The sequence below is a fragment of the Diuraphis noxia genome, unplaced genomic scaffold (assembly GCF_037042655.1).
Source record: "Diuraphis noxia isolate RWA-SAM2 unplaced genomic scaffold, SU_Dnox_SAM2 contig0005, whole genome shotgun sequence".
In the NCBI taxonomy this organism is placed as follows: Eukaryota; Metazoa; Arthropoda; class Insecta; order Hemiptera; family Aphididae; genus Diuraphis; species Diuraphis noxia.
In genome coordinates, this window is record NW_028301715.1 from 12797524 (window position 1) to 12817648 (window position 20125).

General features: G+C 26.6%; 1 long non-coding RNA gene across 1 annotated transcript; it reads left to right on the forward strand.

Annotated features, from left to right (window-relative positions):
* Positions 1-410: 410 nt before the first annotated feature.
* Positions 411-20083, forward strand: LOC149054919 (uncharacterized). The gene is made up of 4 exons (XR_016192222.1): positions 411-684; positions 2830-2945; positions 16685-19523; positions 19611-20083. It is a non-coding gene; the product is annotated as an uncharacterized LOC149054919 (long non-coding RNA).
* Positions 20084-20125: the final 42 nt, after the last annotated feature.

Genomic DNA, 20125 nt, shown 5'->3' on the forward strand with positions numbered 1-20125 from the left:
TAAAAATGAACCGGTACCTAGGTATCCGAATTCTAGTAGTTAACTTGTTGTGGTCAGTGAACTAGTGAAGAAATAATAAGATCTTGAATAAAATATTTAAAACATAAATTAACACATTATAACTAGGAAGGGAAGATAAAAATTAAACATTAATCGGATTATTTTAGATATATAATACCTGTAATGCATAAAAGAAGCATGAATGCATGATCGTAATCAATAATCAAACAAAAATAGGCTAAGAAAAATAATATATTATATTATAATTTAAATTTAAAATTACAAATATTTTTTGGTTATTGTTATATCACATTTAAAATATGATTTATTTAAATGAACATTATTCATAAACGTGAACCTCCTTGGTAATAGAAGTTTTATTGAAATATAACATATCTTTGGATTTATCCTATTAGCGTAACATAATATCATCTGTGGCAATTGTCTTTTCAGAATTAGAAGTGACATTCGATTATAGATTCTAAAATTATAATTTCAATGAGCACTAACTAGATCAAACGCGAACTAAAAATATTCTGAATTCCGTATAATTTTAATTTCATAATTAATAATATTTCCAGATTTCAATTAAGTATCTGATGCGTTCTTACGTCGGTATCGGAGTGTACCCATAATACGAGTCTCGGATTTCACCAAAACCCCGAAAAAGAGTCGATGTTTGAGGTAAGTTTATTTTCATATTCTTTTGAGGCTAGAATCTTATGTTAGGCTTTAAATAAATATTTAACGTCACGAAAAATATATTCCCAAGTTCCAAGTATCGTTGACGCATATTTTATTTCTAAGCGCGAAATTAAGAAATACGCGAGATCGATTAATATAAAAGCACTACGTCGTTTTTCAGGTTGCCAGACGTATAATAATTATAAATTTATAACCTAGGTATGTGTTTGTAATCGACATTTTTCAATTTTTGTTTAGTTAGTTAATTGTAATATCCGTTTTAACTGATAACCCTGCAGTCTCCAAAACTCATAAGGAGCAATTTTAATTCGTAAATGGTAATTTGTTCCAAATCCAACGTTAGAAGTCAAGAATTTAGAATAAAATATATTTAATTTGATAAATTATTTATATTATAGATATTTATAGTTATTTATAACCTTTATTTTTTATCTCATATCTAATATCATAAGTACTTATTATGTTATTACATTGTAGGTATACCTATAAAGCCCTATGTCCTAAAGGCTAAAATAATTGGTCACTGAATGGTGAACTAAGCGGCTATGAAAAATATATTATAACTTAGTTATCATACATATAATAAATATCAGTTAAAATAGTGTATCTACCTAATACATACACACAGGAGTAATTATTTTCTTCAAAATTGTACAGTTATTATTTAATATGAAGTTGCGTAAGGTTAGATAAATAACCAAACTCTAATTTATTGCAATAGAATTTTTGTTCATTTTCTAAAACTCAATCTTTCAAAAATTAATATAGAATAATAATTATAATATTCATGAATTCTTGAAATAAAATAAATAAACAAACTATAATACGCAATCGATACTAGAGTTTTAGTAGCCATACAGTAGGTATAATGTTTTTATAGCCATATAAAATTAATAAGTTCTTGAATAAAATAATCAAAAAACATAATAACATTAAACGGATTGTTTAGCTATATATTATCTGTAATGATAAAAAAAAGCGGGTAAGTGGATGTCGCTGTGCTGTACATTAGGGGGTGGGTTGGACCTCTGACAAGGGTAGGTTAAATTTGAATGCATATGATAGGTATCATTGTATACGAAAAACGATTCTGAACGGAAATGATTTGTCAGTGTAGAATATATTATATTTAAATATTGTCATATATTCTATTTTGAAACAAATATTTTATTTTTAAATTAAGACGCATTTTGCATAAGGCATGGTTAATCAATTTTTCCAAAAACATTGCATGTAGTTATCATAATTCATAATACCTTATATTATCATAGATATACATATAGGTACCTGGTTTGAGGATAAATCGTTATCATTACGCGATTTCATAAAAATTTAAAACTCAAACGCTCAAAACATTTTTCCTATAATGACACATCAAATTTTCTCTATAGCTATTTGAAACAAAACTTAGTGTTAAATTTTATAACCTTAAATATAAATCCAAACTATATTATGAATTTTGAACAACAAAATAATTTGCAAATATTCATGGTTTTGACGAATTTTTGTCAATATTTGAACTTCAAATGCAAATAAAAAAAAATTGTACTTAGGTATGCTAATAATTTTCACTATAAGAATAACCTATTAGAAAGTTTTTATTAAAATTTCAAGTATTTTGATAGGGCCAAAAAAATTTCATCAACACTTCAAAAAAAAATGTTCAGTAAAATTGAAAATTTCAGTTGTCTATAAATAACTCAATTGAAAATTAAACTGTATATAGATATCACTAACATAAACATTTGGTGAAAATTCCTAGTATTTACAGTGATTAGTTTTTGAATTACAACCATATAAAAAAATGTATTTGGTCGAAAACTGGTTTTGTGTACAAATTCCCGTTTTGCCGTCACTTTTTTTCTTGTTTTTCTCGAATTTTTTGAAAACTGTTGGAAAATGCTTACTTTTGACCTCTATAATGCACCAAGGATATTCACTTTTACATCAGAAACCACCCTCAAAATTAGAAATTGAAGCATTATTTTGAATAGTTATGCTGTACACAGACACAAAAAAAAACACACACACACATCATTGTAAAATCAATATACATTCATCACATCGTTCAGAATCTAAAATGAATAGGTCAGAATATTGTTGAATATTTTATTGAAATTTCAGAGATGGTATTCGTCAGTGAAGATTTGCCAACTAAATATCATATTCGTTGTGAAGCCTGTGTGAAATGTATTAACAATGTTTCGAAGATGAAGTTCTATAGTAGATTCAGATATTGGGTAAGTGATTTTCTATTTTTCAGTAGGTTTATTTTTATTTTATTAATTTATTAATTGATCAGGGGATAGATTACTTGCAATTTTTAAATTATTCATTTCTAACCACTGGTATAACACTATTCAAGTTATCAATAAAATCGTGATAAAAATTAGGAAATTGATCAGGTATAATAATTAAATTTTTTTTTTTAATAGTTTCCTCAATGATATTTAAATATTTTTCCAATTATCAGGTACGATGACCTGTAGGTACTATAGGGACTGGGAGTGTGAGAGTGGGGGCATAGAAGGATAAAGAGATAGGGGGGGGGGAGAGAGAGAGAGAGAGAGAGTGTGAGTTAGTGTGAGGTAAGGTTAGATTAGGTTAGGTAGGGCAGGGTAGGTACTATAGTGACTTGTAAAGAGAGGGCGAGAGAAGGATAGTGTGAGAGGAAGTGAGCGAGGTAGATAGGATGAAGGATAAGGAGATAAAGTGAATGAGAGGGTGCAAGTGTGAGAAAAACGGGTAGAGGGGGAATGTAAGACGAATGAGTGTGAGAGAGATTGGTGAGGGGGATGATGTGAAAGTGATAGGGTGAGAGAGAGGTAGTGTCAAAGGGAGATGATAAGGTTAGGTGGGGGAACAGAACAAAAAGCGAGAGAGAATTGTGAGAGGTTGTGAGAGACATTGAGATAGGTGAAGGGGAGGGCGTGATAGGGATAGGAAGAAAGAGGGGTAATGGCAGAGAGTGAGGATTAGGTTAGGTGGGGGGAAGGGGGATAGTTAGGTAGAATAGTTATGTTAACAATTCTGAATATGTAGGAAAGGATCTTAAATTGCAAAGGTCACTCGACCCTTTGAGTGATACTACCAGGTTAGGTAAGGTTTACAACCTTCGACTTATGGGATAGAATAAAAAGAGAAGGTTGGTTAGGCCGATTAAGAGGATGCCAGTGGAATTTTTTTTCTCCGACTCATGTGCAATATATCAAATTTTTTGTTCACAATAATCTTAATAATTTCTAAAATTAGAGAAAAATGAATGGTTAGATTTTTATCTAGGGCATATTATACTTTAATTATTAAGTGAGTTATGAGTATTTTAAAGTATTCATAGCTCGCTTAAAATATAGCCATAAGATGCTCTAGATATTAATAATAAGTATCTTAAAATTTTAAAAGAGGCCATTTCACTCTAATTTTAGAAATTATTATGATTATAGTGAACATAATATTTGCTATGTTGTGCGTGGGTCAGAGAGAAAATAAAGAAATGCACTGACATCCTCTTAAGTGTTATCAAGTCAAAAAAGCTCTTGATTGTTGATTGTTTACATTATTATAAGACTTGTAAAAAGTATGACTTATACATATTTTGTTAAAATCAATCAAATTAATATCATCTTTAAAAAAACAAATTTCATTTTTATACATGAATTTGCTATTTCGTTTAACATATTATAGTTAATAGTCTAATTATGAAAAGTTATAAGGCACATGATTGGAAGTAAAAGTTATAATTAATAAAAAACTGTAGAGCTAGGACTTTTATGTACTTATTAATTATTCATTAAATATACCCAGTTTAATATGCCTTAAAAAAAATTACATTCTTTTATTATACTATAAAAATCACTTAATTAAATATTTTATGCATTTATCATATGTTTATATATATATATATATCGTGTGTCCCACAAAACAGGGTAGGTACACTTTATCACTCATTACCCTTTAATTATACCCTGTAATCAATCATAAATTTCTATATGACTTAAAATTCTTTTAACTCAAATATTTTAGAGGTATCCATACAACTTGGTTTTGTTGTTTTTGTGATTGGAGTAGACTTCCACTTTTTGTTTCCCATGAGTATTTTTTTTTTTGAAATTTTTTTTTATTTAATTTGTGCCCTTTTTTTACTATTTGTGGAATTTCATTCCTTATTTCAATTAGTTCCTTTAATAATTTTTATATGTTGTAAGGCTTGCTTAATTTGTATTTTTATAATATGATTATATTATATTATTATGTATGATTATATTATAATATGATTTTATTCTTCTAACATGAATGATGTTTTCAGTTAGTTTATTACCAAAGATTAATTTTACTTTATAATTTAATTCTGATATTTATTTATTATTTTTAAATTATTTTAAATTGGCCTCTGTATTTTTGTGCTAATTTAGGCGTTTTGCCTATTTGTGAAAATGGATATTTTATTAATTCTTGGTCACCTGGATTAAAGCTTACTATTCCGTGACTTTTGTCTAAATAATTTTTTTGATTAATTTGTGCCCTTTTTTACTATTTGTGGAATTTCATTCCTTATTTCGTTTAGTTCCTTTAATAATTTTTATATGTTATAAGGCATGCTTTTTCTGGTATTACTATAATATCTATTGGAAAATAAGGTTCAAAATCATGCATTAGGAAAAAAAAAATGCTATATTTGGTATAATATGGTGTGCATTGTTGATGATATAATATGTTATTTATTATGACATATTGTCGTGATTTCCTTAATATGTTTTTATTTATATTTTCTTTGAGTTCATTAATAGCTTTTGTTGTAAATGCTAAATTGATCTTTGGAATTTGATGGATTTATGTCGTACATTCGTACCTAATTAAATGATTTGTCAATTCCAATGTTTTTATAGTTTATATTTATGTTATTGTTTTATAGCCCGCCTGATACTCTGTTTTCTTTACCATTTTTGTGTGATATATCAAAGGTGAAATCTTATAGTTCCCTATTATTTTTGAAAAAGAAACATTTGTTTGATATTATTGAAAAATTCATTTTGCCCATGATTATGAACAATTATGTTAAGTAAACTTTGTTGTTTGTTTCAGTTATTTGATCATTGTTGTTATCTCTGGACCTTTATTTTTTTATCATTATTTTTTTTCTTTTGTATTTAAATCAGAATCATTTGTTAAAAGTCGACTATGAATTATATTCCCGATAATCTGCTATGGATTATGTTTTTTTTTATTATTAGTCATCGTTTGGACTATAATTTTAATTTTACTTAAATCTAAACATCTCTGTGTTTAATTATTTTATAAAAAATTTACTAATCATCTTTGGATTATATTTTATTTATTATTAGTCATCATTTGGACTATAATATAGTTATAATATATTTTTATTTTATTTGAATCTAAACATCTCTATGTTTAATTCTTTTATTAAAATTGTATTAATCTTCTTTGGATTATATTTTATTTATTATTAGTCATCATTTGGACTATAATATAGTTATAATATATTTTTATTTTATTTGAATCTAAACATCTCTATGTTTAATTCTTTTATTAAAATTGTATTAATCTTCTTTAGATTATATTTTATTTATTTTTAGTTATTGGATTATAATTTTAAATTGATTTGAATCCTAACAACTCAGTGTTTAAATCTTTTGTAAAAAATGTGTTAAACATTTCTGGATTTTATTTTATTTAATATTAGTTATCGTTGGACTACAATTTTAATTTATTTGAATCTAAACATCTCTGTGTTTAATTCTTTTATAAAAAATGTTTAAATTCTTCTTTGGAATATATTTTATTTATTTTATATGTCATAGTATGGACTATATATTTTAATTTTCTTTGAATCTTAACAACTGTGTGTAGTGTGTTTAATTATTTTATAAAAAATGTATTAATCTTCTTTGGATTATATTTTATTTATTATAAGTCATTATTTGGACTATATATTTTTATTTTATTTGAATTTAAACATCTCTGTGTTTAATTCTTTTATAAAAAATATGTTAATATTTGGATTATATTTTATTTATTATTAGTCATTGGATTATAATTTTAAATTGATTTGAATGCTAACAACTCAGTGTTTAAATCTCTTGTAAAAAATGTGTTAAACATTTCTGGATTATATTTTATTTATTATTATTCCACGTTTAGACTATAATTTTAAATTTATTTGAATCTTAACAACTCTGTGTTTAAAATATTCTTTTTAAAAATAATCTGATCAGGGTTATTTTAGTGAAATGTATATGTTCATTTAAATCTTTTATGAATAACAGTCACATTTTTTTGGACGCCACTTTGTGATGAATTAAATCCTTACATTTTAATAATATGTTAATTTGTAAGCTATAGTTTGATATTTTGATTGATAATAATCGAAAGGTTTTTGAATGTCGGTTTTCTTTATCCTACATTTTATTATTAATTAAAGCATATATTTTTTATGATTGAATAGGAACGTGAGTATAGATATATAAAATTCAGTTAATTTATGTTAAACCTGAGTCTGTGTTTCTTTATTAATTTGTCATTAATGATAATTTTGTTTTTGAAGTTGTATGAATATTGTATATTATATATGTTAATATAATTTCTTGCCTGTTCATAAGTGACTAAATTGGTTAAATATTTTTATTTAAATCTGATAAAAATTATAGTTATAATTGTTAAGTATAACGATGTTGATTACAAATTATGTTTTTTGATTACCTAAATAGTTTTTTTGTTAATAAAAGTATAGTTGATTAAATCATTTTTTGTAGATGATTTAAATGGTGATTATTTATATTTTATTTATACTTCTTAGTTTTTTGATTTGATCTCCAGTAAATTTGGGTTTTTTTATAGTGTATAATGGCATTATTTATTTTGTAAATTATTGAAAATTAAATTTTTTTGTTTTGTAACCCGACATACTAGGTTGGTATGATCAGATGAGCCCTTCTTTGTATGAGAATTTCATGATATCCATAAATGATATTTAAAATAGGGATTTGCATTTAAAAAGATAGAAGAAATAGATGAGTTAAAAGAATTTTAAGTGATATAGGAATTTATGATTGATTTGTCTAGTTTGAAGTCCAACAAACAGAATTGAAAGATATTTACAGGTTAATGAGCAATAAAGTGTACCCTGTTATTTGAGACACATGATATATTGTATAAATTTAAAAAAAAAATTAAAAAGCTAGTAAAAATTTCATTTTTCTTTCATTTAATATAATTTTATTTTGATCCATAAAAATATTACCTAAGTGCTTGAATTTCGATAAACTATCAAAAGATGCACTAAAAACATTCAGAATTTTATCACATAAGTTTTTAAATATGCTTTGTACTATTACTAACCTAGAAATAAGCATACAATAAAGCTTACAAAAAAGTAAAAAATATATAAAATGCATAAAAAGTCTTTGCTCTAGAAAACATAAAATGTATTAAAATAAAAATTTGTAATAGTAATTTGTCCAGATAAAAGAAAAACAACTTTTGAAGGTGATTAAAAAAATTTAACTTATATTACTAGTTTTTTAAAATTAATCCAAATCTCTAATACTGGAAAGAAGAAATAAGATCTGGTGATAGTTCATTTTTCTGAGATCATTATTAAATTATTATTTTAGTTGAGTGTTGGAATCTATACTAGTGTTAATCGTACCTATACTTTTTCGACTAGTCTAATGGAATTTTTGAATTTAAGATTTTAGAAATAAAAAAAAAAATTTTGTTGTTCACGAATGTATTTATTACCTAGGTATTCAATATTTTAAGTGACATACGTGTTGTTGTTATTATTAGCTATAAAAATAAAAAAAACATTCTTGAAATTGATGAAAAATAGAAGAACAAGTACTAATTATCTAATATAATAGATATGGTTTCTATATTATGTTAAAAAAGTAAATTTTGGACCTAAAGGTCAACACATCGACTGTCGTTGCTAGCTCCCGGATGGGCAACCACCTGGGTTCTTAGTGACGAATCCTCGTCATATTTACATGTGTTTAAAACCAAACAGTAAAATCAGGTTATGCAGTTGATATTTTGAAAACAAAAAAATTGCCTCTGGCCTGGTATGTGCAATGCACACTAGTCGTATACTGTATTTTGGGGTATGGTGTGGCGCGGTGGTTTGCCGTGGTCAAACATCGCCTGGCGTCACTAGCTCCTGGATGGGTGACCACCTGGGTTCTTAGTGACGAATCCTTACCCCACAAACTCACGTGTTTCTAAACAAACACACGCAATATGGATATATAATTGCCGAAGGATTTGTTTAAAAAAAAGACGTATATTATGTAATAATAAAAATAATAAGAAACCAATTGTACATTGTTTAAGTCTATATGAGATATTATACTTCATACTATAACTTTTTAATAATAATAATTAACAATAAGTATGTAATTTGAGATATTTTAGATGATTAAATTTTCTTCTGGACAATTGGTCTTTGTCACAAAAAATGTACAGACACAGTGATGTAAAGATTACCAATCACACAGCAAAATGTTATGTTGAAATAATAAATAATAATAATTTATTGCAGAACAGATTGTGTACACTTTTTTTAGATCGTTTCATTTAAAAAATATTCAAAATTATAATTATTCAATTTCTGGTGTCTAGGGTCGTTTTTATTAGGTACCATATAAAAATAAAAATAAAATTACCATTATGGTATCACCCGACGTTTTTGGGCCCAGAAAAGCATGATAACTATAAATTTAGTGTGTTGGAAGGGGAAATAATTTAGATATTACACCAATATTGTAATAATATGACAAAAGTTGTTTTGCTTTATAGAGGATGTCGCACTTTCATTCTCTTCAACAGGACTTTTGTAAGTCGGAGACAATAAAAACACATAAATCTTTAATAATTATTAGTTATTACTTGTACTATTTACATCCAATCATACTTGCGAGTTTCGATGACAATTTTTGATTAGGACTTCATACAATGTACTATGGATGTGTTAACAATAGTTCCCCTCACGTATACTCATTAATACACTCATCGCGGCCAGACACTCGTGGTCATATAAATATGTGCTTAAAGTTATGTACACCAAAAAAATGGGCATGGCTCTTTCCATAATATATTATCTAAGAAGCAGTTGCACCGAAGTCCTAAAAATCTAGTAGTGAGAAATATATTTCAAGAGGCACAACATCTTAATAATAAGAGCTATTTCTAAGAGGTTAACAATCAAGAGAACAACTTGATAAGTAAACACTTATATTGGAAATCAACTAAGGATCTTTTTATTCAAAGTGTCCTAGTTAACCATCCGTTTGTCACGCGTTACCCAAATAGCATTTATTTTTCTACGATCATTTAGATTGATACTTATTAAACCCAGTGTCGTAGTCAGCCTTCCGAGGGGTATTGGGTGTATAGTACTGTATACACTTTTTCCCTCCCGAAATCCTAACCCTGGCTACGGCACTGCCTTCCCCGCGGACATGCAGATGGTTAATTAAGTCATTAGGAGGTTTGTTTAGGTTAGGTACCTAAAGAGAATGGTAAGTTGAGCTCGAGTGATGATAGATGACTATCATCATTGGTCGTCACCTTTGCATAGATCTTTTCCTACTAACTAACAAGGTATTCAAAATTGTCAACATAACACTGAAAAATATTTAAAAATTAATGAGGAAAATATTAATACTAAAATATAATTTTATACTTATATGTTAGTGAATAATACATCCTTTTTAGCTTTTATAATTAATACTTAATACTTAAAATATTATATATACCTGATTAATATTGTCATAATTTGGATCACGGTTTTAAAGCCATACGAGTATTAGTGTTATACCAGTATTTCATATGAACTAATGTCAATCACAATAAATAATGCGTCCTCTGATCATAGTTTGTTCATCTAGTTTATTATTGTGGACACAATTTTTAAACATTATTAGCCACTTGCCACAAAATAAACATAATTATATCATGATTTAGTTATCTATTATTTATTTTTCTTGAGAATACATAATGCAGTCTTAATTATGTATTTTAAGACCATAATTTTCTCCAAATTTCTTTTTTGATCCTTAAAAATCATTTGCCTGCGGGCGCCAATACCCTATTTCCATTTTTATTTTAGAAATATAGATCTAGTTTATTTTTGTGGACACAATTTTTAAACTTTATTAGTCACTTGCCACAAAAAAAAACATAATTATATCATTATTTAGTAACCCTTATATTTTATTTAATACTTTTTTCTTAAGAATACATAGTACAGTTATCATTGTGTATTCCAAGACAGTAATTTTACCCAAATTTCTTTTTTGATTCTTAAAAATCATTTGCCTGCGGGCGCCAATACCCTATTTCCATTTTTATTTTAGAAATATAGATCTAGTTTATTTTTGTGGACACAATTTTTAAACTTGATTAGCCACTTGCCACTAAAAAACATAATTATATTATGATTTAGTTATTCTTCATTTATTTTTTTTGAGAATACATAGTGCAGTCATCATTATGTATTTTAAGACCATAGTTTTATCCAAATTTCTCTTTTGATTCTTAAAAATCATTTGCCTGCGGGCGCCAATACCCCCTTTCCATTTTTATCTTCGAAATATAGCTCTAGTTTATTGTTATGAACACAAATTTCAAACTTTATAACCACTAGAGACAAAAAATATAATTTTATCATGAGTTAGTTATCCTTCATTTATTTTTCATCAGAATACATAATGCAGACTTCATTATGTATTTTAAGACCATAATTTTGTCCAAATTTCTTTTTTGATTTTTAAAAATCATTTGCCTGCCGGCGCCAATTCCCCCTTTCCATTTTTATTATAGAAATATAGCTATAGTTTATTTTTTTGGACACATTTTTTAAACTTGATTAGCCACTTGCCACATAAAATACATAATTATATCATGATTTAGTTATCCTTCATATTTTATTTCATTTCTTTTTCTTGAGAATGCATAGTGCAGTTATCATTGTGTATTCCAAGACAATAATTTTACCCAAATATCTTTTTTGATTCTTAAAAATCATTTGCCTGTGGGCGCCAATACCCCCTTTCCATTTTTATTTTCGAAATATAGCTCTTGTTTATTGATGTGAAACCAAATTTCAAACTTTATAACCACTTGAGACTAAAAAATATAATTTTATCATGAGTTAGTTATCCTTCATTTATTTTTCTTCAGAATACATAATGCAGTCTTCATTATGTATATTAAGACCATAATTTTCTCCAAATTTCTTTTTTGATTCTTAAAAATCATTTGCCTGCGGGCGCCAATACCCTATTTCCATTTTTATTTTAGAAATATAGATCTAGTTTATTTTTGTGGACACAATTTTTAAACTTGATTAGCCACTTGCCACTAAAAAACATAATTATATCATGTGTTAGTTATCCTTCATTTATTTTTCTTGAGAATACATAATGCAGACTTCATTATGTATTTTAAGACCATAATTTTGTCCAAATTTCTTTTTTGATTTTTAAAAATCATTTGCCTGCGGGCGCCAATACCCCCTTTCCACTTTTATTTTAGAAATATAGCTATAGTTTATTTTTGTGGACACAATTTTTAAACTTTATTAACCACTTGCCACATAAAATACATAATTATATCATGATTTAGTTATCCTTCATATTTTATTTCATTTCTTTTTCTTGAGAATGCATAATGCAGTCTTCATTATGTATATTAAGACCATTATTTCACCCAAATTTCTTTTTTGATTCTTAAAAATCATTTGCCTGCGGGCGCCAATACCCCCTTTCCATTTTTATTTTCGAAATATAGATCTAGTTTATTTTTGGGGACACAATTTTTAAACTTTATTAGTCACTTGCCACAAAAAAAAACATAATTATATCATGATTTAGTTATCCTTCATATTTTGTTTCATTTATTTTTCTTGAGAATACATAATTCAGACTTCATCATGTATTTTATAAAGACCATAATTTTATCTAAATTTCTTTTTTGATTCTTAAAAATCATTTGCCTGTGGGCGCCAATACCCCCTTTCCATTTTTATTTTCGAAATATAGCTCTAGTTTATTGTTATGAACACAATTTTTAAACTTTATTAACCACTTGCCACTAAAAAACATAATTATATCATGTGTTAGTTATCCTTCATTTATTTTTCTTGAGAATACATAATGCAGACTTCATTATGTATTTTAAGACCATAATTTTGTCCAAATTTCTTTTTTGATTTTTAAAAATCATTTGCCTGCGGGCGCCAATACCCCCTTTCCACTTTTATTTTAGAAATATAGCTATAGTTTATTTTTGTGGACACAATTTTTAAACTTTATTAACCACTTGCCACATAAAATACATAATTATATCATATTATTTAGTAATCCTTATATTTTATTTAATACTTTTTTCTTAAGAATACATAGTACAGTTATCATTATGTATTTTAAGACCATAATTTTATCCAAATTTCTTTTTTGATTCTTAAAAATCATTTGCCTGCATGTGCCAATGCCCCCTTTCCATTTTTATTTTAGAAATATAGATCTAGTTTATTTTTGTGGACACAATTTTTAAACTTGATTAGCAAATTGCCACTAAAAAACATAATTATATCATGTGTTAGTTATCCTTCATTTATTTTTCTTGAGAAAACATAATGCAGACTTCATTATGTATTTTAAGACCATAATTTTATCCAAATTTCTTTTTTGATTCTTAAAAATCATTTGCCTGCGGGCGCCAATACCCTATTTCCATTTTTATTTTAGAAATATAGCTATAGTTTATTTTTGTGGACACAATTTATAAACTTTATAAGCCACTCGCCACTAAAAAACATAATTATATCATGATTTAGTTATCCTTCATTTATTTTTCTTGAGAATACATAATGCAGACTTCATTATGTATTTTAATACCATAATTTTCTCCAAATTTCATTTTTGATCCTTAAAAATCATTTGCCTGCGGACGCCAATACCCCCTTTCCATTTTTATTTTCGAAATATAACTCTAGTTTATTTTTGGGGACACAATTTTTAAACTTTATTAACCACTTGCCACATAAAATACATAATTATATCATATTATTTAGTAATCCTTATATTTTATTTAATACTTTTTTCTTAAGAATACATAGTACAGTTATCATTATGTATTTTAAGACCATAATTTTATCCAAATTTCTTTTTTGATTCTTAAAAATCATTTGCCTGCATGTGCCAATGCCCCCTTTCCATTTTTATTTTAGAAATATAGCTCTAGTTTATTTTTGTGAACACAATTTTTAAACTTTGTTAACCACTTGCCACATAAAAAACATAATTATATCATGATTTAGTTATCCTTCATATTTTGTTTCATTTATTTTTCTTGAGAATACATAATTCAGACTTCATCATGTATTTTATAAAGACCATAATTTTATCTAAATTTCTTTTTTGATTCTTAAAAATCATTTGCCTGTGGACGCCAATACCCCCTTTCCATTTTTATTTTCGAAATATAGCTCTAGTTTATTGTTATGAACACAAATTTCAAACTTTATAACCACTAGAGACAAAAAATATAATTTTATCATGAGTTAGTTATCCTTCATTTATTTTTCTTGAGAATACATAATGCAGACTTAATTATGTATTTTAAGACCATAATTTTGTCCAAATTTCTTTTTTGATTTTTAAAAATCATTTGCCTGCGGGCGCCAATACCCCCTTTCCATTTTTATTATAGAAATATAGCTATAGTTTATTTTTGTGGACACAATTTTTAAACTTGATTAGCCACTTGCCACATAAAATACATAATTATATCATGATTTAGTTATCCTTCATATTTTATTTCATTTCTTTTTCTTGAGAATGCATAGTGCAGTTATCATTGTGTATTCCAAGACAATAATTTTACCCAAATTTCTTTTTTGATTCTTAAAAATCATTTGCCTGCGGGTGCCAATGCCCCCTTTCCATTTTTATTTTAGAAATATAGCTCTAGTTTATTTTTGTGGACACAATTTTTAAACTTTGTTAACCACTTGCCACATAAAAAACATAATTATATCATGATTTAGTTATCCTTCATATTTTGTTTCATTTATTTTTCTTGAGAATACATAATTCAGACTTCATCATGTATTTTATAAAGACCATAATTTTATCTAAATTTCTTTTTTGATTCTTAAAAATCATTTGCCTGTGGGCGCCAATACCCCCTTTCCATTTTTATTTTCGAAATATAGCTCTAGTTTATTGTTATGAACACAATTTTTAAACTTTATTAACCACTTGCCACTAAAAAACATAATTATATCATGTGTTAGTTATCCTTCATTTATTTTTCTTGAGAATACATAATGCAGACTTAATTATGTATTTTAAGACCATAATTTTGTCCAAATTTCTTTTTTGATTTTTAAAAATCATTTGCCTGCGGGCGCCAATACCCCCTTTCCATTTTTATTATAGAAATATAGCTATAGTTTATTTTTGTGGACACAATTTTTAAACTTGATTAGCCACTTGCCACATAAAATACATAATTATATCATGATTTAGTTATCCTTCATATTTTGTTTCATTTATTTTTCTTGAGAATACATAATTCAGACTTCATCATGTATTTTATAAAGACCATAATTTTATCTAAATTTCTTTTTTGATTCTTAAAAATCATTTGCCTGTGGGCGCCAATACCCCCTTTCCATTTTTATTTTCGAAATATAGCTCTAGTTTATTGTTATGAACACAAATTTCAAACTTTATAACCACTAGAGACAAAAAATATAATTTTATCATGAGTTAGTTATCCTTCATTTATTTTTCTTGAGAATGCATAATGCAGACTTCATTATGTATTTTAAGACCATAATTTTGTCCAAAATTTTTTTTTGATCCTTAAAAATCATTTGCCTGCGGGTGCCAATACCCCCTTTCCATTTTTATTTTCGAAATATAGCTCTAGTATATCTTTGTGTACATAATTTTTAAACTTTATTAGTCACTTGCCACTAAAAAACATAATTATATCATGTGTTAGTTATCCTTCATTTATTTTTCTTGAGAATACATAATGCAGACTTAATTATGTATTTTAAGACCATAATTTTGTCCAAATTTCTTTTTTGATTTTTAAAAATCATTTGCCTGCGGGCGCCAATACCCCCTTTCCATTTTTATTATAGAAATATAGCTATAGTTTATTTTTGTGGACACAATTTTTAAACTTGATTAGCCACTTGCCACATAAAATACATAATTATATCATGATTTAGTTATCCTTCATATTTTGTTTCATTTATTTTTCTTGAGAATACATAATGCAGACTTCATTATGTATTTTAAGACCATACTTTTATCCAAATTTCTTTTTTAATTCTTAAAAATCATTTGCCTGCGGGTGCCAATGCTCCCTTTCCATTTTTATTTTAGAAATATAGCTCTAGTTTATTTTTGTGGACACAATTTTTAAACTTTATTAGTCACTTGCCACATAAAAAAACCTTATTATATCATTATTTAGTTGCCCTTATATTTTATTTAATACTTTTTTCTTAAGAATACATAGTACAGTTATCATTGTTTATTCCAAGACAATAATTTTACCCAAATTTCTATTTTGTTTCTTAAAAATCATTTGCCTGCGGGCGCCAATCCCTATTTCCATTTTTATTTCCCAAGTTATTTCGTTTGTCAGATCTTTCTGTTGCATTGTATGACGTATTGACATATGTTGTTTAGACTATACAATCAGAACTTGTGGCGGTTACGCTCTTATATTATAGTAAACCGATATTTTTATCATGGGCCCACGTGAATTATAAATACATGACAATTCAATTCACATAGTGTATTAAACCACGTGTGGTTATTTTAATAGTAATAATTCAGTAGTATAATTCATATACCATCAAATACATTACTATTTATATGTTTATACTTTATTACTTTATTTTACACCAATTTTTTTTTTTTTTTTTTAATAGCACCAGTGAACTCAATTAGAAATCACTTCGTTCGGAATCTAAAACAGTGACCAAATATTATTAGGTATATACCTATACAAAAGAATACATTTTAATATCAATTTCTATGATATTACAGATTGTTAAAAACAATAATTAAATAAGATGGATTTGTATTATAATAGTTTATAATATTATATTTTCTGATATACTGCAATGTATGTTACATTATTTCTAATTAAATACCTACATGGTAATTTGTGTAACTTTTGATATTAAAATTAAAATTTTGAACAATATATTAACATCATTACCAGGTACCGAGAATAATACCTATAGTAGTAATTTAATACCTTTTTATAGATTTTGGTATTAATCATTCATAATGTAATATGTAAATAAGTAGTTATATATATAGGTACCAACGTTTTGCATTTTATTATCTTTAGATTACACACTATACAGTCCTCAATATGTATTCTTATATCTTAATTTTTTGTGAATTTCTTTTTTTGATTCTTGAAAAACATTTGCATGCGGGCGCCAATCTCCCCCTTTGTATTTTTTTTCCGAAATGCCACCCTTTAAGATTTTTGGGTTCAGGATTTTTTAACATTAGCAACTTTGGGCCCTCCAAATAATCATTTAATTACGATTTCATTGTTCTTAATAATTTATTACAATTCGTTTTCTGGAGATAACATACTGTGGTCTTCATTGTGTATATTATTACAATATAATTTTTAGTGAAATTTTTTTTTGCTTCTTGAAAAACATTTGCCTACGGGCGCCAATCTCCCCCTTCCCATTTTTTTTTTCAAAATGTAACTTTAAGATTTTTGTGTACTCATTTTCTAATCATTAGTAATTTTGTGCCCACTCTATAATTATTGTTCTACAATATATTGTTACTTTTGAATACGTTTTGCATTTTATTATCTTTAGATTACCTACACATTACAAAGTCCTCAATATGTATTCTTATATCATAAATATAATTTTTTTGCAAATTTATTTTTTTTGCTACTTGAAAAACATTTGCCTGCGGGTGCCAATCTCCCCCATCCATTTTGTTTTCCAAAATGTCACCCTTTTTGAATTTTGGTTCACAATTTTTAAACGTTTATATTATTTTTTACGATTTCATTGCTCTAAATAATTTATTACAATTCATTTACTGGAGATTTTCCAAACAGCGTTTAAACGCCACGACCGTTCCAAATGTTTTACAAATATTCAATCAAAAAATAACCAATACCAAATTTCATGTCAATTTTTTTTCTAAATTGTTAAAAAACTTTTACAAATCGAAAACAGGAAATAAGAAAGCGTCACTAATCAGTCGATCTTTATAGGACTATAGGTCGATCGCAATAAAATTGTAGTATACACGATACATTATATTGTATAATCTTCATGTTCTAGTATAAAAAAAATGCAAATAAATAAATTTATGACGATCATCAGTTTTAAAATTAAGAATACTTATTTTTGGGATGAGAACAACCGTATAAAACTTTGTTTTAACAAAATCTATCAACATCTCGTCTTCAGAGGAAATTATAAACTTTTTTGACATCCTTACACTGGTGGTTGACGCGATGCATTGGTCCCGACCGGTGTTGACGCTCACTGCCGCGTCAAACGCACATAGGAAAATGGACGCAGAAACGCATTAGACCAGAGACGCTGCAAGTAAAACGTACCTTAAGAAAAGTATTGAATTTTCGATTCCTAGAAATAATTCATTTCAAATAAGTGTTAATGATAGATAATGTTTTGGTTGATTTAATGAAATCAGAATTGGCCAAAAAAACTGATCATGAAAAAATGGTAAGTACTGGAAGAAAAAGCAAATCTCGGATGTAACTTTAAATAACTTTGAGAACAACTAATTAAGATCATTAAAGAAATGGAATTAAGTCTAGAAATGTGAAGATTTGGCTACAATTGTTTGTTTTAGTTATTGAAATAAAGGATGCAATTTCAGTTAAACGAAATTTAGTGTCTTATTTGAATGACGCTGAACATGGAATACTCAAGTCTAGAGACATCTGTGAAAATCTGAAATTAGAGTTAGTATGGTATGCAAAGAGAATACTAATTTTTTTGCACTTTGCTATGAATCGAACCGATGACTGTGTGATTCGTAGTCAACTACGTGACCACTGCGCCACTCAGGCCCCAAATAGTATCTCTAATGGAATTAGTTAGCATCCACAATAAAATCAAACAGATGCAAGAAGGCATAAAAAAGGGAAAGAGTGGCAAGAACAGATTGAAAGTGATTCATTATTATGACGATAGTGAAAAACTAAGCCTTGAACTTGATAATCCAAAATTTCAAAATCAAAACTTCCGTAGTAGTGAATTAAATATTAAAGCACTGACGGAAAAAGTTATTCTAGAAGCAGACAATTTGTATTTTGATTACTTAGTACTGAAATAGAAAATCGAAGCACTTTAATTGCCCCAAAACGTGATAACATACACAAAAAAAATTAATTAAAAAATTAACAAAAAACACATCAAGGTAAAATCAATACATTCTTCGCTCCGCTCAGAACCTAAAAAGCCAAGAGATTAGGTAACCATTTTTCATTACAAATTTTATTTGTATTATAATTTATGTCTGCAACAGTATTATTGAGAGAAAAATAAGATATTTACGTTAATATTTGATTTCTGATTAAAACTAACACGTTTCAAGTTGAATTGGATTTTTTTTTTACTGTGAAAAATTACGCGACACTAAGCAATTCCTACATAAATTTAATATTATTCTATTTATACTTGTATTGAACCATAGATTGCGCACCGAATTACAGCATTTGAACAAAACTTAGTGAATAGTACTATGGTAAGTACTAAGTTTAAACAACTTTTATTGCTATTGTATAAATCATTACTGTTTAAAAACATGCTAATTATTGAAATATATATTTAGTTACCCAACCAGACGGCAAATATGTATTATCGACAAATTAAACTTGAGAACAATAGTAAAATGATCAAAATGATCAAAATGATGATACATAAAAAATCTAAAATCGAAGAATTTGAAATGCAGCTCAATTAAATAATTAGTAAATTATGATTATAAATCTAAAAATTAATTATGAGGTTAAATATTTATAATTTATTTTTATAAGGTACGAAAAGTGATAAGTATCTCAATATGTATTTGTATAGTAATTGAATTAAATTTTAAAACAGCTCTCAGTGATGTTTAGTATGTGGTTTACAATTATAATTAAACAAAAATTATTCTGACCTTTTATTCAACTAAATTTTTCTTTTTTATTAGTCTTGATATTTTTTATAATTTTTGCGTCGACATCAAAGGCCAATAGCATTTATAATTTATCATAGTATTATTATATATAAACATATTTAATGTCATACTAAAAAAAATAGCATATTTTATGTCTGTTACATAGCAAAAAAATTTGTCTAATTTTT